This window comes from Myxine glutinosa, chromosome 11 (genome assembly GCF_964187855.1).
Source record: "Myxine glutinosa chromosome 11, kmMyxGlut1.1, whole genome shotgun sequence".
Taxonomy (NCBI): Eukaryota; Metazoa; Chordata; class Myxini; order Myxiniformes; family Myxinidae; genus Myxine; species Myxine glutinosa.
Window position 1 is genome coordinate 63,092,637 of NC_136271.1, and position 23,079 is coordinate 63,115,715.

General features: G+C 46.9%; 1 protein-coding gene across 1 annotated transcript in view; it reads left to right on the top strand.

Annotated features, from left to right (window-relative positions):
- LOC137436231 (leucine-rich repeat and fibronectin type-III domain-containing protein 4-like) overlaps positions 1-23,079 on the top strand; it is a 462,955-nt gene that overhangs the window by 148,261 nt on the left and 291,615 nt on the right. Inside the window, exon 2 of the mRNA XM_078765965.1 lies at positions 347-447. The gene's annotated coding sequence lies outside the window, so the exon portion shown is untranslated. The remainder of the gene's footprint in view (positions 1-346; positions 448-23,079) is intronic.

A 23,079-nucleotide genomic window follows, 5' to 3' on the forward strand; every position in this document is an offset into this window, starting at 1 on the left:
CATGGGGACATGACATAGTACAAGCCCTGTTTTTTTTTGACTTCCTCCACTGGTTTCTTGTTTGATGCGTTTCTTGTATTTGTTTGATTGATTTAAGTGTGGATGAAAAATCCTAAACCGTGCAGGCTCTAGTTTGATTGCATAACCAATGCATTGATTTTAGAGAGATGGAGATCATTTAATCAGCATTGCACGGTTTGACTTTGGTCCGGAAGCTGTGTGAAAACGGGAGTTCACAAATGAGTGTGCCGGTGAACGTTTGTTATGTGTATTGTGTATGTTGCACCTTTGTATCCAAAAGCTGTTCACATGTAACATGTGAACTGCTTCATAAATATGTTTACAGTGCAGAAGTTGCTACCTAGACAGCAGCTACACTCTGAGATAGCAAGCGGTGTTACCTGGCAACCTCCAAGAAGATCAGACTACTTGCTACCCACATTCCAGGTATGAATTTATCATTTCTTCAGGTGCCGGAGATAACTCGCCTACTCTCCATGGAGACCGCTAACATTAACTTTTTGGGGATTTTTACCAACCACTAACTAACGCCGGTGGAATTGACACCCAGTTTAACGTTTATCCTCGGGACAGCACACACATTGATGCCTCATCCTGCTTGTGAAACATCGCGATGCCAGTTTATAGCCGGATCAGGATTGATCTCCAGCTAGACAGCTCAGAGGCAAGTGTGCATGCTTCTAGGTTACCCTACCAGTCCACCAGGGTGTAGCGAAACTTTAAATGAAAAGAAGGAATAATCATTGTTCAATCCAGACTAATGTATGGCTGGTGCGTCTGTGGATGTTGGGACTATTATGGAAGTGTGGGCAGCATTTGTCCCTGAGATAGTTGAAGGGTCATGCAGTATACTCTGCTCAGTAAAAAGAAACTAACATCCAAGGAGAGTATTCTTGATAAGCATTTCTACACTTACTATAGTGCATATAATGTGCTTCATGAACAACAAGAGGACCTGCTCAGATTCATATCCATGGCCTCTACTGCATTCAAGGACATAACTCATCCTCTCCCAAGACAAGGATAGTTGGCGCACATCCAACGTTGCTCTATCCAAGGGTCTGGGAAGACAAAATTGCTTATGTTATATAAATCACATGATGTGCGAACATTTTTAAAATGATGCATGTGCACCTTCCAAAGTAATTTGCACCAATGTGGGGATTTATAGTCCTTGTTATTTTATTATATTTATAGGCCATCTCATTTATTACGTATGCAAAAATGGTGAATATTTTGAACTCCTGATTCCTAAAAAGGAAGGAGCAGAATGATGTCTGAGTGCCGGGAACATGAGAAGGAGCAGTGTATGCAAAAATTGCTTTGTTACACCAATTGATACTTGATTGAAATTTCTATCTGATCATGATTATTCTGGATTCAAATAATCCCCCCCCCCCCCCCCCTCTCTCTACTCCACAAGGTAAACACATTGATGTAATTATTTGTCTTAAAAACACCAGGATGAGAGTAATATAGCTGGGTCAAGATTTGAACCCAGGCGCGACAGTTCTAAGGTGAGTATGCATATATACATCGAGGCAATCCTGCTGGCCCAATTGCATTATCAACTAGAGAGTTCATGAACACTATGTGGGAATAAGGTGTTCTAAGTTTCCAATTAAACTGAAATAAAATAATGATTTTGAAGGTCGTATAAAAAAATTCCGGAAGTGTACCACTGTGACGCAGTGTCTTATACACCACCTTATTTAACATGTCCAAGTACCGCAAAACTGGAGATATCTGGAAGTGCTAAAAAGGTAATTTGTGTTATACAATGTTAAAGTGTATAGTTAAATTGAAGTAAAAGAAAGATTCTAAAGGTCGTATTGAAGGAGCTGCGCTCCAACGCGAGTCGAAAGAATTGACGCGACCAAAGACGGAATTCGTCCGAGTTGCTTTATTGAAACAAAACAGCTCAGGTATTCTGAAAAGCCCGTTTATCGGGCAGCAATATATATACACATTTATGCCCGGGCGTTTGCCCGGGAAAACCGAGACCGGGCATGCCCGGGTGTCAAGGGCGAGTCCTGGAAAGGCGAGTCTGGACATGCCCGGGCGTCCTGGACGCGGCCTGGCAAGTCGAGGCTGGGCGTGCCCGACGCTCTGGGCGAGCCCTGGAAAGGCGAGTCTGGACATGCCCGGGCGTCCTGGACGCGGCCTGGCAAGTCGAGGCTGGGCATGCCCGGGCGCTCTGGGCGAGCCCTGGAAAGGCGAGAGCGGGCATGCCCGGGAAAGACGAGACCGGGCGTGCCCGGGAGGTTCGGGCGTGCCCGGGAACAGCGAGTCCGGGCATGCCCAGGAGAGGCGCGTCTGGGCCCGTCCGGACGAGCCCGGCATGGCGATCGCGCCCTGGCCGCGTCCTGGCAGGTGCAAGGCGATTGTGTACATTCAGCGGGAACCGCTACACACGCCCCTCCACAATCGACCTGCACCGGCAGGGTCAATTTAAGGGGGGTCCGGATGACCCGGCCGAAGCGACCCCTGGAGGGTCGTGAGGGGGGGTCCGATCCGGTGGTGGGTGGTCGAGCGGGGGGAACTGTAGAAGGGGGGCGGCCTCGCCGCGGAGGAAGGGCCAACCGTGGTGGTCGGTCGATGTCCACGTGCGCCGGTTTGAGGCGGTCCACAGAGATCCGGTCCGACCGGCCGCCGACGTCGACGACGAAGGACTTGTCACCCCGTCGCAAGACCCGGAAGGGCCCGTCGTACTGCGGCCGGAGTGGCCCCCAGTGCGCGTCATGACGCACAAAGACGTACTCCGCTGTGCGAAGCGCCGGGGGGGACGTAGGACTGGGGGCCACCGTGGCGGGACGTTGGCACGGGGGCAAATCGGCGGGCGGCCTCCTGGAGGTCCGAGCGCTGGTGTGCGGCGGACCAGGGACTGGTAGCGTCGGGCACGAACTCGCCCGGGACGCGGAGCGGCTGGCCGTAGACGAGCTCGGCGGCGGATGCCCGGAGGTCCTCCTTGGGGGCCGTGCGGAGGCCCAAAAGGACCCACGGCAGCCGGTCGGTCCAACCGTCGTCCTGAAGGCCGGCCATGAGTGCGGCCTTCATGGAGCGGTGAAACCGCTCGCACAACCCATTGGCTTGGGGGTGGTAGGCCGTGGTGCGGTGCAGCGTGACCCCCAACGAGCGGGCGACCGCGCCCCAAAGTTCGGACGTGAACTGTGGGCCGCGGTCGGACGAGATGTCCGCCGGTGCGCCGAAGCGCGCGACCCAGGTGGCGATGAATGCCTGCGCCACGTCGGCGGTGGTGGTGGAGGTGAGGGGCACGGCCTCCGGCCACCTGGTTGTCCTGTCCACCATGATGAGCAGGTGGGTGAACCTCCGCGATGGGGGCAGGGGACCCACCAGGTCCACGTGGACGTGGTCGAAACGCCGTGCAGGCACAGTGAAAGGTGCTAGCGGGGCCTGGGTGTGGCGGTGGACCTTGGCCCGCTGGCAGGCCGTGCTGGCGTTGGCCCAGTCGCGGACGTTCCGTCGAAGGCCGTGCCAGACGAAACGCGCCGACACCAGCTTCTGAGAAGCTTTCCGGCCCGGGTGAGAAAGGCCGTGGATGGAGGCGAAGATGCGGCGCTGCCAGGAAACGGGCACGATGGGGCGAGGCTGGCCCTGGGAGACGTCGCAGAGCAGGACGGTGCCCGCGAAGGGGATGTCGGCCAGGCGGAGGCCCGTGTCCGCCGCCCGGAGGGCCTGCACCGAGGTGTCGGTGGTCTGGTCGGCCGCCATGAGCGCGAAGTCCACGCCGAGGTGGACCGCGTTCACGCTGGCCCGAGAAAGACAGTCGGCCACGGCGTTGTCTTTGCCGGCGACGTGCCGGATGTCCGTTGTGAATTCTGACACGGCGGAGAGGTGGCGCTGCTGGCGGGCCGACCACGGCTCCATGACTTTGGCCATTGCGTAGACCAATGGCTTGTGGTCGACGAAAGCCGTGAACGGGCGGCCCTCCAGGAGGTGTCGGAAATGGCGAACGGCCAGGAATAGACCGAGCAGCTCACGGTCGAACGTGCTGTATTTTAACTCGTTCGGCCGGAGCTGCCGGCTGAAAAAGGCGAGTGGCTGCCAATCCCCGTCCACCCATTGTTCATGGACGGCGCCCACCGCGTAGTTGGAGGCGTCCGTAGTGAGGGCGATGGGCGCGTTGAGCACCGGGTGAGCCAGCAGCGTTGCGTCGGCGAGGGCCCGTTTTGCGCTCGCGAAGGCCGCGTCCATGGCCACGGACCAAACAATGTCATGCTTGGCCGGCTTGCCCCGGAGGGCCTCGTAAAGGGGCCGCATGAGCTGAGCAGCGCGGGGCACGAATCGGTGATAAAAATTCACCATCCCGAGGAACTCTTGTAGGGCCTTGATAGAACGGGGACGCGGGAACGTGGTGATGGCCTCGACCTTGGTCGGCAGCGGCACGGCCCCGGTCTTGGTGATGCGGTGGCCCAAAAAGTCAACGGTCGTCGTGGCGAAGTGGCATTTGGCCGGGTTGACAATTGAGCCGTGCTCGCTGAGGCGACCGAACAGTGTTCGGAGGTGGAGGAGGTGCTCGGCGCGGGACGTGCTGGCGACGAGGATGTCATCCAGATAGACGAAAAGAAATGGCAGGTCGCGCAGCACGCCGTCCATTAAGCGCTGGAACGCCTGGGCCGCGTTCTTGAGGCCAAACGGCATCCTCAAAAATTCGAACAGGCCGAACGGCGTGATGACGGCCGTCTTCGGGACGTCGGCCGCCCGGACAGGTACCTGGTGGTATCCCCGTTTCAGGTCAATTTTGGAAAATATGACCCGTCCCGCCAAACGGGCGGAAAAGTCCTGGATGTGCGGGATCGGGTACCTGTCGGGGGTGGTAGCGTCGTTGAGGCGGCGGTAGTCGCCACACGGGCGCCATCCGCCCCCCGGCTTTGGCACGATGTGCAGTGGTGAGGCCCACGCGCTATTGGAGCGCCGCACGATGCCGAGGTGCTCCAACGCGTCGAACTCGGCCTTTGCCATGGCGAGCTTGGCCGGGTCGAGGTGGCGGGCCCTGGCGTAGACCGGCGGGCTCGTAGTGGGTATGTGGTGCTCGATCCCATGCCGCACTGCGACGGCCGAAAACGTCGGCCGCGTGAGGGCCGGGAATTCCGCGAGCAGGCGAGCGAACTCGTTCGCCGTCGGGAGGGCACACGCCAGTTCGGTCGGCGCGGAGCTGCTCATCATGCACGCCAGGGAGCTGAAGGTCTCGGCGTTGACAAGGCGACGACGTTTGACGTCGACCAGCAGCCCGTGCGCGCAGAGGAAGTCGGCGCCCAGCAAAGCCATGGGGACGCAGGCGGTCACAAAGGTCCACTGAAAGCGCTGGCTGCCGAAGCAGAGGGTGACGTCGCGCGGGCCGAAAGTGCATATGGCCGAGCCATTAGCAGCGACCAAAGGGGGGCCGCAAACGGCGTCCCGCCTGTCCTGCTCGGAGGCAGGTATGATGCTCAGTTGGGCGCCGGTGTCACAAAGGAAACGCCGCCCGGACGCTTTGTCCCGAATAAAAAGCAAGTTGCCCGAGTGGCCGCCGCTCATGGCTGGGAATGAACGCTGGCCCGGCCGTTTCCCGACTTGCCGAAAGTGCACGGGGGTCGGCACATCCGAGCCTTGTGTCCGAACCTGGCGTGGTAATAACACCACGCCTGGTCAGGTGGAGGCCCCGGCCGTCGTGTCGGAAGCGGTCGGTGCGGCGTGGCGGCCGCCAGTTGCACCGGCAGTTCGGCCTCCAACCGCGCAGGGCGCTCGGGCGTCGCCTCGGACGGCGGCAGGCTCCAGGTAGCCGCGCCGATGTGTTGGCCCGCCGAGGAGATCTTATCGACTTCCCTGGCGAGGGCGCGGGGATCGGTGATCGACGTGCCAGCCAGGGCGAGGCGTACCGGGTGAGGCAGCTGGCGAAGGAACAGCTCGCGGAACAGAAAATCCAGAGAGTGCTCACCGAGCAATGAGAGCATATAGTCCATGCGCTCGGACGGGCGCGTGTCGCCGAGCTCGGGCAGGTCGAGCAGGCGCCGTGCGCGTACCGCCGGTGAGAGGGCGAAAGCGTCGAGGAGGAGCATCTTCAGCGCGTCATACTTGTCGGCAGCCGGCGGGTGCTCGAGGAGGCTTAGGGCGCGGGCCGCGGTGGCGGAACCGAGCGCTGCCACGACGTGGTGGAAGCGGGTGTCGTCCGTGGTGATGCCTCGCAGGGCGAACTGGGAGTCCGCCTGGGCGAACCAAACAGCCGCGTGAGCCTCCCAGAAGGTAGGCAGTTTAAGAGTCACTGCCGTGTCCATGTCGGTAGGTCACCATTGAAGGAGCTGCGCTCCAACGCGAGTCGAAAGAATTGACGCGACCAAAGACGGAATTCGTCCGAGTTGCTTTATTGAAACAAAACAGCTCAGGTATTCTGAAAAGCCCGTTTATAGGGCAGCAATATATATACACATTTATGCCCGGGCGTTTGCCCGGTAAAACCGAGACCGGGCTTGCCCGGGTGTCAAGGGCGAGTCTGGACATGCCCGGGCGTCCTGGATGCGGCCTGGCAAGTCGAGGCTGGGCGTGCCCGGGCGCTCTGGGCGAGCCCTGGAAAGGCGAGAGCGGGCATGCCCGGGAAAGACGAGACCGGGCGTGCCCGGGAACAGCGAGTCCGGGCTTGCCCAGGAGAGGCGCGTCTGGGCCCGTCTGGACGAGCCCGGCATGGCGATTGCGCCCTGGCCGCGTCCTGGCAGGTGCAAGGCGATTGTGTACATTCAGCGGGAACCGCTACAGTATAAAAAAATTCCGGAAGTGTACCACTGTGATGCAGTGTTTTATACACCACCTTATTTAACATGTCCAAGTACCGCAAAACTGGAGATATCTGGAAGTGCTAAAAAGGTCATTTGTGTTATACAATGTTAAAGTGTATAGTTAAATTGAAATAAAAGAAAGATTCTAAAGGTCGTATAAAAAATTCCGGAAGTGTACCACTGTGATGCAGTGTCTTATAGACCACCTTATTTAACATGTGCAAGTACCGCAAAACTGGAGATATCTGGAAGTGCTAAAAAGGTCATTTGTGTTATACAATGTTAAAGTGTATAGTTAAATTGAAATAAAATAATGATTCTAAAGGTTGTATAAAAAAATTCCGAAAGTGTACCACTGTGATGCAGTGTCTTATACACCACCTTATTTAACATGTCCAAGTACCGCAAAACTGGAGATATCTGGAAGTGCTAAAAAGGTAATTTGTGTTATACAATGTTAAAGTGTATAGTTAAATTGAAATAAAAGAAAGATTCTAAAGGTCGTATAAAAAAATTAATTCCAGAAGTTTACCGCAGTTCAATTCGTAACACCACCTTATTTAACACGTCCACATTAGTTCTTTGTGCCTGTTGTTTGTTTCCTTAATGACGTCATTTGAAACAGTACATTTCCTGTTTGGAATGATTTTCAATTTTGTTTGACTACCAGACAGGCAGAGAGAGTAAAAAGAAAAAAAATCTCACTCCTCTCTGTGCTTGCGTGATCCGGACGAATTCAGAACCAAAGTACTGCTAAAGTACATGATCGTTTTCCAATTAATGTCCCAATCCGTGTACAAACTATAACATTCAATTGCAATCAAGTTATTCCTGATCATAAACTGACGTAGACGGACGAACAGACAGTAAGTGAACCTATTGCTTAACCCCACTTCTCACTTCACGTGTGTGGGGTAATGACGACATTACGTGTTCAGCAATAGAGAGGCCCAACATGAGATTTTGATGAAAAGGAACATCAAACTGTATTTGCATTTCCGTGTGCAGTTCAATGTAGCACGATCAGCATGGTTGATATAGCAGAGAGAGAGATCAGTGAGTGCAAATAAAGAAAGGAAAGGCTTGTTTATATGTATTACATTCGAGCAGACATTGTGTCCTGCACATAGAGATCATTTAATTTGGTGAAAACAGACACGTTAAAGGTAGAAAAGGGGTGTCTGCAGGGAGGCAAGGAAGTGAAAGAGATGACGAGGAATACAGAAAGGAAGTGTAAGGTAGTGAGGTTGCGTATTGTGCAGAGAAACCTTCAACCTTTTTACCACAGGTTAGTTAAGCTGATGCTGTTTATCATTCATGGTTCATATGGGAACAATAACAGGTTAAGTTGCCTTGGCTTGTTTGTGTTCTTATATGAACCCTGCCTCAAATCCCATATACCATGAACATATTTGTCTAGTGCATACCAATGCGCTTATAATTCACCTACAAGTGCACTCGTGTCTTCTAATCGAATGCATGTGATTGTATGTTACATTTTTTATAATTTCTCATTTCATAAAATTCCAAGCCTGCTGTTGGCTTAGCGGTTCGGGTGCCGGCTTGGGATCCTAGGATCCTCGGTTCGAATCCCGGTCGATTGTTGAATGAATCCCAGGGGGGTTGACTCAGCCTGTCATCCTTCTGAGGTCGGCAAATTGAGTACCAGTTCACTGGTAATTCCCTGTGTGTCACAAGAGGCGACTAACAGGGCTGGCGGCAGGAAGGGCATCCGGCCATAAAATATTGCTTACAAAAAGGGGACCACGGTGCCCGAATAAAGGCCAACCCCTGCTCTGCGGGGAAACATGGCCTCTAAAGGTAGCTTCATTTCATAAAATTCCAATCAAAGGCTTTGAAAATAAAGCATTCAACGACAATAAGCTGTGTGAAAATGGAAATGACCACTCTCGTGAAGCTTTCTGATAAATGAATGGTCTTCAAAAGTAAAGGCTCAATTTCTGGTTTTGCACACTCCCTAAGCAGGTGAGGTCGACTCAGACAAAACATGTTCACCTGTACATCCCCCATCTGCTTGTGTTCCTATTGTTGTACTCTCAGTACCCTGAGCTTCCTCTTTCATGACTGTTGATATATGTATGGAAAAGTTTGCAAGCCAGTGGATCTTCGAGGGGAGGCTTATAGCAAAGAAGGCAATGAACAAATTGGATTCAGTTCAACAGTGCCCATTCCAAAATAAACAGAGAATACTGTATCACAAACTGAGAATCAGACTGCCTCGGCCCTGCACAAAGACAGCAAACAACAGATTGAAGCAAACGCCGCTGCAGCTGAACCTGCCAGCTGAGAGCAAAGGACTCAGAAGTTGTGTTGTCACTTGCAAGCGCAGCGACGACGGCCTTTCGGGACCCCAGGCTATCGGCTCTTTGTGAAACAACCAGTTCGGCAATATCATGAAGAAAAGGCACTTGAAAGAGTTTCTCAATTGACGAGTGATGCATGCTGGACAAATTGCTACATGGCATAATCGACAGGCCGCTGTGGTTCCAAGCCTAACGGTTCTTGTATTGACCAGGTCTTCACACTTCTGCAACTCTGCTGGTGTTTGAGGATTCTCGGAATGTCCACTTTTGAGTTATGGGCAGGTTTATAAGTGCACTAAGTGATGGTTAAATGACCTATTGACCAGTAATATGGTGCCAGCTTGAGAGCCTCGTCTGTCTTTCGCATTGAGCTAAGTGTTACTAATCTAAAAGCATGAACCGTGTGGGTAAGGGCAGACTCACAGCAAGCTTGGCACAACTTTAGGCTATGTAATCCAAAGTCATATACTATCTCATTTCCCAGGATTTGTGGGCCTACAGCATGCTACTTTGCCAGAGCACTAGCTAATCCGAGCAGCATGGTACAGAGAGACAGATTTTTGTCCATGGAAATGCGACTCTTACCTTGAAAGTGGGCCCTTATCAGGTGAATTGCATTGCATTGGGGGTCACGGAAGAACATAACAATAGGAGGCAACGGCTGGCTTCAGCTAATCCATGAACTTCAATCATTTAAATTTTTTTTATCAAAATATGAATCATAAGACAAAATTGAGGGGAAGGAAAAATGGTGAGAAAACAATCAAATGCACCACAAAGTGAGGAGAGGAATTGCAGGAGAAGTGTGATAACAGGGTCTCAGCAGGTGGAGTAAAACTCAATCGTAGAAATGGGAGAGAACATGAGATGGCGGTGGGCAGCAAACTTAAAATCCTCCAAGGAAGAGCTCGAGACAACGGGCTTAGGAAGACTTCCACAGGGGGAGAGAAGAGGGGATTGGAAAAAGTTGAAATTGAACACAGTATTGTACAGACCATCTGTTCGGATTAGCATTTAGGTTAACCGCATTCATTGATAATTTAGATTCTGATCAATTCATTGACTCATACATCGAAAATGTCTCACTGTGAAAGCTATTGTATGGAAATCAGGGGCCATCTATTTATTAGGTACACAAATGGCAGAAGTTTGACTCTCCCTCTCCCATATTCCCCCTTCCACAATGATAACCACAATCAAAGGAATTACCTACCACGCTGGAGGATAGCTGAACTGTAGCTGTTGGACCTCAAATCGATGGTAAGCAGTAAAGTCAGTCAGTTCTTCAGCATGATCTAGCACCAGGCCGGTTATATAGCAGGATAAACAAGCATTCTGAGTACTGCGCTGCAATACATGTCCCCTACCGGCAGTCTGTCGTCCGGAAAACTGTTGGGGAAATCACCAAGGGTTATTCACCCACAGGTTCTGAATCGTTCCCAATCGCTAATTACCTCAGGACGGGCTCACCTGTGATTCGCACTCGGGACTTCGATTTATACACCTTGCAGACAGGTAAGCAGAAGCACAAGAAAATACGTTGTTGATGAAGAACCTTTCGAGTCGCTAAATATCAGTAATTTGTTATATTTTCCGGTTCATGATCAATGATCGATGTGTATATATATGTTGCTCGGCTTGGCTCCGCCCCTCGGGAAAGCGCACGCACTGTGTCGCGCTTTTGACGTTCGCGAGACGAGGCTGAGGGCGCGCGGTGCGGCTTGAGGAGAACTCTAGAATAAACAAAGTGCCATAACTTTGTCAAAAATGATCGAAACGTTGTGAAGTTCGAACTTGATCTGTAACTTATCATGAGGAAACCATGTGCCAAGTTTGAAATCATTAGCATTAAGAGTTTAGAAAAGAAGTCCGGAAAACTGTTCTTTGCGTGACGGACTGACAGACGAACAGACGGAGGGACGGCGTGCAAACCTATAGTCCCCTCCGGTGTACACCGGTAGGGACTAATAACAATTTAGACCTCCAGGTATATGGATGAAACCTGAAAGTTTGTGTGGAAAAATGCAGTAACATGCTCCACATATATGGCATCCTCATTTGTCTTCATTCTGATCACCAATCCTTTCCTTTCTCTCCCCAATCCCTCCACACTCTCTTTAGTTACCCTCTTTTAATTCCCCCAATTTACCTCCCCACCCTCCACCTATACCCCACAGTGTGGGGCCCACACCCTTCTGTACACATATAGTTAGTACATAGCCCAAGTGTACTTTTAGAATGATCAGACAGTAATTGTTTTTTTTATATTTATGCTTCAAAGCAAAGAAGGAATTGTTGGAAACATCACGTTGCAGTTTGTTTTTTATTTTTAGGTTAATTGGTGTAAATTGCGGTGATGTCGATTTTCACTTACAGATTTAAACCCGTTGCTGAACAGTACATTCATTTAACTAGCAACGGTACTAGCAACGGTAGTAAAGTTTCACCGAGGAGGGGCTTCCGTCTGGCCACTCTGCCATAAAGCCCAGATCGGTGGAGTGTTGCAGTGATGGTTGTCCTTCTGGAAGTTTCTCCCATCTCCACACAGGATCTCTGGAGCTCAGCCAGAGTGACCATCGGGTTCTTGGTGACCTCTCTTCCCAAGGCCAATCTCATCCGATTGCTCAGTTTGGCCGGGCGGCCAGCTCTAGGAAAAGTCCTTGTTGTTCCAAACTTCATCCATTTAAGAATTATGGAGGCCACTGTGCTCTTGGGAACCTTCAATGCAGCAGAATTTTTTGTGGGCTTCCCCAGATCTGTGCCTCGACACAATCCTGTCTCTGAGCTCTGCAGGCAGTTCCTTCGACCTCATGGCGTGGTTTTTGCTCTGATATGCATTGTCAGCTGTGAGACGTTACATAGCCAACCCATTACAACAACCATTGTGTGTGCCTTTCCAAATCATGTCCAATCAATTGAATTTACCACAGGTGGACTCCAATCAAGGTGTAGAAACATCTCAAAGATGATCAAGAGAAATGGGAGGCACCTGAGCTAAATTTCAAGTGTCATAGCAAAGGGTCTGAATACTTATGTCAATGTGATATTTAATTATTTTTTTTAAAATAAATTTGCAAAACTTTCTAAAATCCTGTTTTCTTTTTGTCATTATGGGGTATTGAGTGTAGATTGATGAGGGAAAAAATGAATTTAAACGATTTCAGCAGAAGGCTGCAACAGTTTGTGGTGAAACCTTTCACATTTTACAAAATGTGAAAAAAGTGAAAGGGTCTGAATTTTGCTGTTAGATCTCATTATTGTAATGATCTGCCATCGCCTACGTTGGTGTGAAAGGTGTCAGCAATACAATATCACCTCACATCACCACACTTCCACATCCAAAATTGGCTGAATTGGTTCACCAATCAAAAGCTAGAAACTGAATGTTTTTTTTTTAGATGAAAAGGTCAAAGGTCAAGTTTGCATAAGATCATCTATTTTCATCTGATTGACCTGAAATTTAAAAAAATTGCATATTTGGCCACTGAATTGGTTCACCAAACAAAAGCTAGAAGCCCATTGTTTTTTTTATAGATCAAAAGGTCAAAGGCCAAGGTTGCCTAAAATATTAATATGTCAGTCATATCAATATGTCAGTCACCCAATCCATCGACTGTAACCTGTGTTATGTCAAGAAGGTCAAAAGGTCAACGCCACAAAAACATCGATTATTTTTAATTGATTTAATTAAATTAATTTTATTTTTATACAAAGTATGATGTTTTTTTAGCTTGTGAATGATTTGTATGTAGTTTTCCTTTTGTTCAGTAGAATGTTGGTTTTGCGGCAATTTGGTCCGTGGGTTCGGGCGCTCCATTTGTGGGTTAAACCGGTAGGTCGCCAGCTAGTTGGAAGCTAGGCACGATGTATTAGCCAGACGGTGCCAATTATGATCTTGGTGATGACAACATAACACTGATTGAATTGACAGCCAAGCCCAGCTAATCTAGACCTATTAACAGAGCAGGCAGTTCACCTACTTAAGGCCAAGCATGACCCAAGTCTATTATTTAGGTGCTGTAAAATAATTTGTGGATGAGCCTCGTATTTCCAGCATCATGTTGCAAGCTTTCAAATGTCCTGGAGCTCTTTTATTTTTTTATAACCCACCCAATACTTTATACGAGCAATATAACTGACTGTTTGGATGGCAACGGCAAACCACCCAGCATAACCAAGCCAGCAAAAATTCCACTTTCACATTATTGGGTATTATGTGTAGATCATTGACAAAAGATCTCAAATTCATCCATTTTAAATTCAGGATGTAACAACAAAATGTGAAAAAAATCAAGGGGTGTGAATACTTTCTGAAGGCACTGTACCTTTTCGTATATATACCTCTTGGTATGTAGCATGCGGTATCTTTTTATTTGTGTACCTTCCGGCCTGGTGCTAGATCATTCTGAAGAACGGACTGACTTGATATGTACCATTTGGTATGTACCTTTTTGTATGTAGACCTTTTGGAAGGTACCTTTTGGTGTGTACCATTTGGTATGTACCATTTGGTGTCTACCTTTTTGTATGTATACCTTTTGGTATGTACCATTTGGTATGTACCTTTTCATATGTATAACTTTTGGTATGTACTATTTGATATGTACCTTTTAGTATGTACTATTTCGTTTGTACCCTTTATGTATACCTTTCGGTAGGTACCTTTTAATATGTACCATTTGGTGTGTGCTGTCAAATCAAGTCGAGACCTCTTTTCCAGATATGAGGCTTTATTGAAATCTATCTCCACATACCCGACAACACAGAATAAAAAGATACAGTTAGAACTACAGAGAAAGAACGTAATAGCATTTCCCACTAATCTATAAGCAAGCGAATAACCATGTAACATTCCCCTTCATACCTTACTCAAGTGTCGGCTCACAGAATACAGAAACGAAGTCAACAACTCTCCTCCTTCCGACACAGCATTCCTTTATATCCAATTCTCAATGCCATTCAACACCCGGATCTTCTTATTCATATTTCATCACAGTGTGTACCTTTTTGTGTGTATACCTTTTGGTGTGTACCTTTTTGTATGTATACCTTTTGGTGTGTATCTTTTTGTATGTATACCTTTTTGTATGTATACCTTTTGGTGTGTACCTTTTTGTATGTATACCTTTTGGTGTGTACCTTTTTGTATGTATACCTTTTGGTGTGTACCTTTTTGTATGTATACCTTTTGGTGTGTACCTTTTTGTATGTATACCTTTTTGTATGTATACCTTTTGGTGTGTACCTTTTTGTATGTATACCTTTTGGTGTGTACCTTTTTGTATGTATACCTTTTGGTGTGTACCTTTTTGTATGTATAGCGTTTGGTATGTACCTTTTTGTATGTATACCTTTTGGTGTGTACCTTTTCACATGTATATCTTTTGGTATGTACCTTTTCGTATGTATACCTTTTGGTATGCACCTTTTCGTATGTATACCTTTTGGTATGTACCTTTTCGTATGTATACCTTTTGGTATGCACCTTTTCACATGTATATCTTTTGGTATGTACCTTTTCGTATGTATACCTTTTGGTATGTACCTTTTCGTATGTATACCTTTTGGTATGCACCTTTTTCTGTCCCTTTTTATATAAAAAAGCTAACATGTTCTGTTGATGTTTACATCTAACTTCCAGGACAAAAGCTGTAAACATCACTTCCTGTGTATCGCATGTGACATTATGCACAGGGAGTGATTAGGAGCATGTTGTTAGTTTTTTTTAAAGGTGTCGAGAATGCCTAACTGAAGCAATGTAGTAATGAACTATAAAAGCGTGTTAGCACGATGTGTCCTCTTATCAGATCTGATGGATACATTGTAATGGCATCACAAGCAATATGGTGTCAATAGAATGAAATCCCTGAAAGGTACACGCATGTGCAAACAATAATAACTATGTAACTGGATATGGAATTGAAAGGAGAGTTCAGGTTGAGGTTTCAATTAGAGTTAAGATTAATTGAGCGTTGTGTTTAAGGTTTAATTACGATCGACACCGCACACATAGGAGACCAATTACGCGGCTATTTTGGAGAAAAAGAATAATTTAACAATTTTTATTTTAAAATTGCATGTGACACTAACTACAAATGTTGGGCTCCTGACAGCATCACGGGGAGGTTCGACATGTCCAACAGGGATAAGTGAGTGTAGATGAAGTGTAAGGTGTGCGGTGCCTATCGTCCAAGTGGCAAGCGAGTTCATAATATATTTTATTTTTATAAAGAATTACCTAAGAGTTTGACACAAACCAGTGGAGGATTTGGAACTAGTCGTTTACTTATTTTAGGAGTCGCACAAGGACGTGTTGCTCTGGATGTTGGCGTGGGATTTGAGAGGCTCGTACAGGCCGCAAAATTGCTCTGGTTTGTATAACTTGTGCTCAGATGTATCACACTGTCCAAGTGAGCAGATGAAGCTTCATTTTTGATTCCTTGATCTTTTTCATATATTATTGTGAACTCTGGGGTGTGTTCCGTTAACAAGCAGCTTGATGTCATTTGCCAAGCGGCTCGCTTGATTCAAAGCGCCCAAGAAAGCACTCCAACAGGACGGAGTGCTCGGTCCAACAGAACGGAGTGCTCGGCACCGCTAACAACACGGAGGTTGCAAAGCAGTGCCGAGCTTAACAACATCCCTGATGTAAGCAATGATATCATGGTACTCGAGCAATTGCTGTCTGCACCAGCGTTTTCTGTTTTACTCGAGCCTCTTGTGCCAAATTCCCCTTTTTACAAACTTATTGTTTTAGAAGTGATTACAGAGTACGAGGAAAAGGGGAAAAAGGATAAAGAAATGTGGAGTCAGGACAAGCAGCCCCTGCCAAGCGCAGCAATGGACTCCACCATTGTGCATTTTCGAGAGGAGGTGGAGGGGTTTTCCATGTTTGTAGATCTTGAATAATTTGGATGAACAGTAGAAGTAACAATAAAAGTATGAAATGCACGTTTAAATAATATTATGAGTATGCTGTACATAACAGCGGTATGCCTCTGAACATTTCATTGGTTGTAGTATTGTTTTTGTAGTGGTAGTAGGAGGAATACATAAGCAAACTTTTGGGAGGTTGGGGGTGGTTTATCAGGTGTAGAAAAGATCATGATTTTGGTTGGGGGGGGGGGGGGGGGGGGACGATTTGAGATGGTTGTGAACAGCTGTCTTGAAGACATGAAGGGAATAATGAGAATGAAGAGAGTGTGGAAGGTGGTTGCACAGGTGGGAAAAAGAGGAATCAATGAGTGGAGGTGAGCAGTGGTCCTAGATGGACTATGTGCGCCCTGCAGATACCTGGGTGGGGTGTGTGGGGAGGGGTGGAGGTGGGGGTGGGAAACAGAACACCGAGAGGGTAGAGCATGCAACTGAAACACCAGATATGAGGCGGAAGAAAACAGAGGGACAACAGACTTGTCGGTGATGGTGAAGCGATAGGCCCATAGCCTCAGCTTCATCGCGAGAGATTCCAATAATCTTGAAAGCCTTGGTTTCCACTGCGTCATGTTGAGCAAGATGTGAGGCAGGGGAGCCAGCACATATGTGAGAGCAGTACTCCATCAAGGTGCAGATGAAAACTTAGGTGTGCCAAGGAAGGACTTTGCACGATGGAGGATGCCCAGTCGGCGTCTGGCTTTGGAGGCCAACTTTGAAATGTGGCTTGCCCAAGACCTCCGGAAGACCGACAGACACCATGTCACAACATGTAAATATATGACAAACTTCGATGAGAGATATTGTTTTGTAAAAGCGGTATTTTCACTATAAAAGCTGTTAAAGTATGCAAAAAGTGTGAGACTACCAACTAAAGCGATAGAGTTGGCAACCATGCTTTTGGTATACACCATTTGGCATGGTCCGCTTGCTAACTCAACACCACAGGGCAGCACAATGGACCCAGCAGCAGACTGAGAAAGTGAGTAACGAAAGCATTTGCAGAGAATAATGCAATGAAGTGAAATCTTCGAAAGCAAAAATACAATGTCAATAGGGACACAAAATGCCATTTTCTCGCTTTATCCACCAATTTTTGTTTTCACTTGAAATTGCTTCGTCGGTTTTCGCGACGCATCAGCTCTTTTTAAGTGTCTAATCCCAAGTATCACCCATGGTGGCAAATCCCATTTTGATGTCGGTTCTTGCTGTTTTTAGCATTTGAACGCAAAGTGGATATAGCCTACCGTATTCCACTTCGACGTGGACATTGAAATGATTGATAAATAAGGCACAGACTAATATCGCGTATATTCCTTGATCGGCCAGACAAAGTCACTGCAACAGGTAAACCACAGGTGCCTCCTAATGTGGACAGATTTTTTTTGTTAAAATGTGGACGAATTGGTCACATTGCTAATGAGATGTTTTCAATGGATGGAATTCACGCCAGGCTGTTCTGTAACGACCATAACTTGTCTTATCCTAATAATCTTATTATAATAGAGCAAACGTATATGGTTATGTGTGTTTATATGCGACCAAAACGTCTTCTTCTTCAAATATAATTAACACCCAAAACACAGTCCGAGAACTCTTAATTACGTTTAGACTGCCGAGACCCCTCAGACCTTTGATGACCCTTTAAGATCCCCAAGACCCTTAAGACCCCTGAAGACCCAAAATACCCTTAAAGAGGTTGGGTGTGTGACACATCTCCCTGCTCTCAAATGTTGTGTTTGTGTGCTTCCCCTTCTCTCCCCACCTTGTCTTCCGCTCCCTCTTTTTATATATTTTGTTTGTCTGGTTGATTTGTTTGTGAAGTAAATGTTAGCTCTTTCACGAGCCTCGATTCAGTATACAAAAAAAAGAAAAAAAAAAGACCCTGAAGCCCCAGAATACCCAAAATATCCTCAAGACCCTTAAGACCCCTGAAGACCCTTAAAGACCCTGAAGCCCCAGAATACCCTTAAAGACCCTGAAGCCCCAGAATACCCAAAAGGCCCTGAAGACCCAAAACACCCTGAAGACCACAAAGACCATTGAAGACCCAAAAGACCCCTAAAACTCAAAATACCCCGAAGACCCAAAATATTCCTTAAGACTCAGAGGAACCAAAAGTCCCTCAAGACCCAAAAGCCCCTGAAAACCCAAAAGACCCTGAAGAACCTGTAGACCCCAAAGACCCTGTAGACCCCAAAGACCCAAAACACCCCAAAGATCCAAAATACCCTTAAAGGCCCAGATGATCCAAAAGACCCTAGAGACCCAAATGGCCCTGAAGACCCAAAACACCATGCAGACCCAAAAGACCCTGAAGACCTAAAAGACACCGAAATGGTCAAAGATGCCTATCCCTCTGAAACGACGTGTGGTGAGGCGTGCGGAGCGTGCCGAGTCACGCTAGTATGTTTAATTGGCAGACCAGGAAATTTAAATAAGCTTCGGCCTCAGCAATGCTTCCTCTCTACCCCTACCCTTCCCTCCTCCCCTCACTTTCATGATAATCTCAAGATCTCTAACCATTGCCTGTTGTGCTGTGATGACGTGATCAGGGAATATTCTCGGTGGCATATCAAAGGTCACAGCAAACTCACAAAGGAATGTGTATGATAACCTGGAGTCCTAGACCATCATAGATATGCTGTATGAAGGAATGTGCATGATAACCTGGAGTCCTAGACCATCATAGATATGCTGTATGAAAAATGTATGATCATCTTCAACTTCCACAGGCATGTACAATCCAAACAACCTGCAATGAATGTATTTGTTCTGTTAAGAATTTCCATTAGATTAGTCATTATCTTCACCACTGAAGGTGGATGGGGGTTATGTTTTCACCCCTGTTGTTTGTCTGTGAACAGGATATATCAAAAAGTTGTGGACGGATTCAGACGAAATTTGATGGTCAGGTCTGGTGTGTGACACAAACGTAATTGATTCGATTTTGGTGAAAATCCGAACCCGGATCCATGATTTAAAAAAAATATTTTTAAAGTGACTCTTCACCATTGAGAAATGAGACCAAAAACTACATACAGCATGATGTTTCAAAACGTTGTGGATGAATTATGACAAAACTAGGTGGATGAGTTGGGGGAGTGAGAAGAACAAGCCGATTAGATTGTGGTTCCGGTCTTGATCCAGATCCGGCCTATCAGAGGGATAGAAAATGCAAACTGTTCAGCCTAATGGAGGTATGCCCTCTTTTCATTTATGTTCATCTGCTTCGTAACATATACCGTATACTGAGACAATGTGCAATAATATTGCTGCGGTGTATACAAAACAGGTACACTTGGATTTTCAAGAAGAAAACATGGCTGGATTAGATCTACATAGTTACATCTATAAGTGTGTGTGTGTGTGTGTGTGTGTGTGTGTGTGTGTGTGTGTGTGTGTGTGTGTGTGTGTGTGTGTGTGTGTGTGTGTGTGTGTGTGTGTGGAAGGTGCAACAGGAAGGTGCAGAGGCAGCAAACTTACCTTTGGGATGTGCAGTCTGTGTCCGACAAATTAATCAGATCGGTGATTCACAGGCAGGAAGCTGCATCACAAAGCTTAGCGTCCCTCGGATTGATGTTAAGCCGAGTATCTCATCTGCTAGCGTTAGCTGGTGGACATCAAAGATTATACAGTGACTTTCATGAAAAAGAGTCGAGTTATTACCGACACTCTGAACAAATTACAAATTCCTGCCCAAATCAGTTCCATTCGAACGTCAGGCCTGGCCAGCAGATGCGTCCTGGACCATTTTACCTGTCTTGGCTGACCCCACAAGAAGGGATTAATTGGGGCCATATCTATGCATAATTGTGACATTTTTCTACAACTCCCTTCCCCTCCTTCCCCACTCCATCCCGCCCCACCTTCCTCACCATTCATGCCTTACACATCCCCTCTCTCTTCTTACTGCTCCTTCCACACAATATCCTTCAACACTCCTTGCCCAAAAAATGCCTCTTTAAAAAAAAATCTAAATTCTCATTTTTACCACCACCACCGAAGGTGGACGGAGGATATGTATTCACCTCTGTTTGTCTGTCTGCCTGTGAGCAGGATATCTCAAAAAGTTGTGGACCGATGCAGGCGAAACTTTATGGACAGTTTGATTGTTTGACAAGTGCGAATTGGGTAGAATTTGGTGAAAATGCGGATCCCGATACGCGAACTATTAAGGCGATTCTTCATCATTGTTGGATCGGGTGAAAAACTCTGTATAGCACAACTCGAAATTTGGACGGATTTGGACAAAACCTGGTGGATGAGTTCGGGTAGGTGACAAGAACAAGCTGATTAGATTTTGGTTCAGGTCCGGATCTAGATTTTTTATTTTTTTTGTATACAGAATCGAGGCTCGTGAAAGAGCTAACATTTATCACACAAACAAATCAAACAGACAAACAAACAAAGTATATAAAAAAGGGAGCGGTGGACAAGATGGGGAGAGAAGGGGAAGCACATAAACACAACATTTGAGAGCAGGGACATCGGGAATGTGTGGGAGGGAGGGGGCTTGGGGGCAGGTGGCATGGGAAGGGGGGGGGGGCGGTGGGAGAAGTATAAACACAAGGACACCAAGGACTTCCAGGAAAGAAGTTGGTATTTCAAAAAAGTGGATTTGGGGTGAAATTAGCGGGGGTAGAAAAGATCAAGGTTTTGGATGGGGGAAGATAAGAGATGGTGGTGAACAGCTGTTTTAAAGGCCTGGAGGGAGGAGTGGGATTGAAGAGAGTGAGGGAGTTTGTTCCAGAGGTGGGAGAAAAGAGGAGTGAAGGTGAGCAGAGAGTCTTGATTTTGGCAGTTTAACCATAAGAGGGTTGCAGGCAGATCTTGTGCGACCTGTAGGAATATTTGGGGGACAGAGCCCAGAGAGAGCTGGAGGAGCAATGCCGGAGAGGAGTCGGTAGAAGACGGAAAGACCACCTACCTGCCTGCGGTGAGTGAGTGAAAGGCCCTCGGAGTTAGCTTCATCGCTGGAGATTCCATTGATTCTGAACGCTTTGGTTTCAACAGCGTTATGACTATAAGTGGGATACATAGTGTAAACTTTTCAGCCTATAGGAGGTGTTCCCTCCACCGGGTGCCCTTCTAGTTCTTCCTTTTCTCAATGCCTAATCTACCAGATGACACCAAATGTATATGGATTACCATATCACGCGATGTGCAGATGGCACAAATAGAATGTTGCATTTGGACAACACTGTCGGTCCAGATGATTGCCTCGGAACCGTTTTAAAGCAGTCCAGTGGATTTTTTTTGAGTTTTAAGAAAATCTTTTTCATGAGTACAACATATATCCTTTATTATAGTGTAATTTGTGAAAGGAATTAATAATTTCCTTTTAATTGCCTGTGCGATTTCACACACTGTGGATTTAACGGCTGTGATTTGAGGCTGTAGGTTAAATTACAGCTTCCTGAGTGTGCTTGGCATGTGTGATCAAGTTATCTTTTCGGGTTACAAATAGTCTTCGAGTTATAGTATGGCACAAGTTTGCGTGTTGAAGTGGAATAATAAGGGAAGGTTCTGGAAAGGTTTAGGATCTGGCAGTTTGTACAGCACCTTGCACATGGCAATTCATACATATTGTTTCCATAGGTAGTAGGTTGTAGACAGCAACCGCCCAGGGTAGAACTACCGTCCTGACTTAGGAGCGTTAAAGTGGTGCCTGGACCAGGAACCATCTTACACTCTCCGTGTCAGGATTACTGGTCTTATACTTACTAACTCACTCAAACTACAGCTACCGGGCTCGCTTCAATCTCTCTTTCTCGCGAACAAACACCATACACTTTTCTTCTCTTTTATTTAAGGCTCAACCTCATTGAGGGCTTTCCAGTCAGTACCTGGAGCCTCCAGCATAAAACAAGTACAAAAAGTTTTAATTAAAACAAAAGCCGCGTCGATGTTACACAATGCCTAGATGCAGCTGTGCCTATAACGTCGATGTTATAGGCACAGGACATTCCTATTGATTCGATTACTTGATGTTATTTTTGTGCAAAGTGAAAATATATCTCGGCAATTTCCCATGTGTGGCGACGAATTTTTAATATATCTCGGCATTTTCCCATCTGTTATTTCAGGCGGTGTATGACTGACCATGCCGCGATTAAAAAAAAAAAAATCTCGCCAATTTCCCGTGTGTGGCGACACGTGAACGAAGCTATGCTCCTCTCTCCACATTATTGTGATGACGTATAAATTAAATATTTCATCGTGACGATTGTCATCAAATGGACGAATTTTTAATATATCTCGGCATTTTCCCGTCTGTTATTTCGGGCGGTGTATGACTGACCATGCCGCGATTTAAACAAAATATATATATCTCGGCATTTTCCCGTCTGTTATTTCGGGCGGTGTATGACTGACCATGCCGCGATTTAAAAAAAATATATCTCAATGGATTTGAAGTTACAGGCCTTTGAGAATTCATTTCGTTCTATAAAGGGCAACTTTCATCGGATTTTCTTCCCGTTTTTTTTCAACCGAGTCTAAAACTATGTTAGCGACTGTGAAAAATGAAATGATATATCGAATTTGATTTGAAATAAAACTGTGTGAGAGAGGAAGACACCACGGGCCTACAAAACAGGCCTCAAAGCTATGCGAGTTAATAAAATGGTGGATATTTGTTTATATGAGGCCTCTCGCAGAATGGGTGGAGCTATGGTTCCCAGAATGGGTGGAGCTTTGAGGTTTTGTCTTCTCTGCAAGAACAAGAAGAAGACGAAGAACAACAACAACAGCAGAGGGCACTGTATGAGCAGCGTCTGCGACGCGGCTAACAAGAACAAGAAGAAGATGAAGAACAAGAACAACAACAACAACACCAGCAGAGGGCACTCTATGAGCAGCGTCTGCGACGCGGCTAAAAAAATTAATAACCTGGAAGGGGGATGGGGGATCCATATCTAGACCATGGTCCAAGTGTTTCGAGTAGCGGTTAGATTGACATCTAACAGGGACCTTCCTAGTTAAGTAATTTGTTACATGTGACACTGAGGAGGCAAAATATGTAATTTATA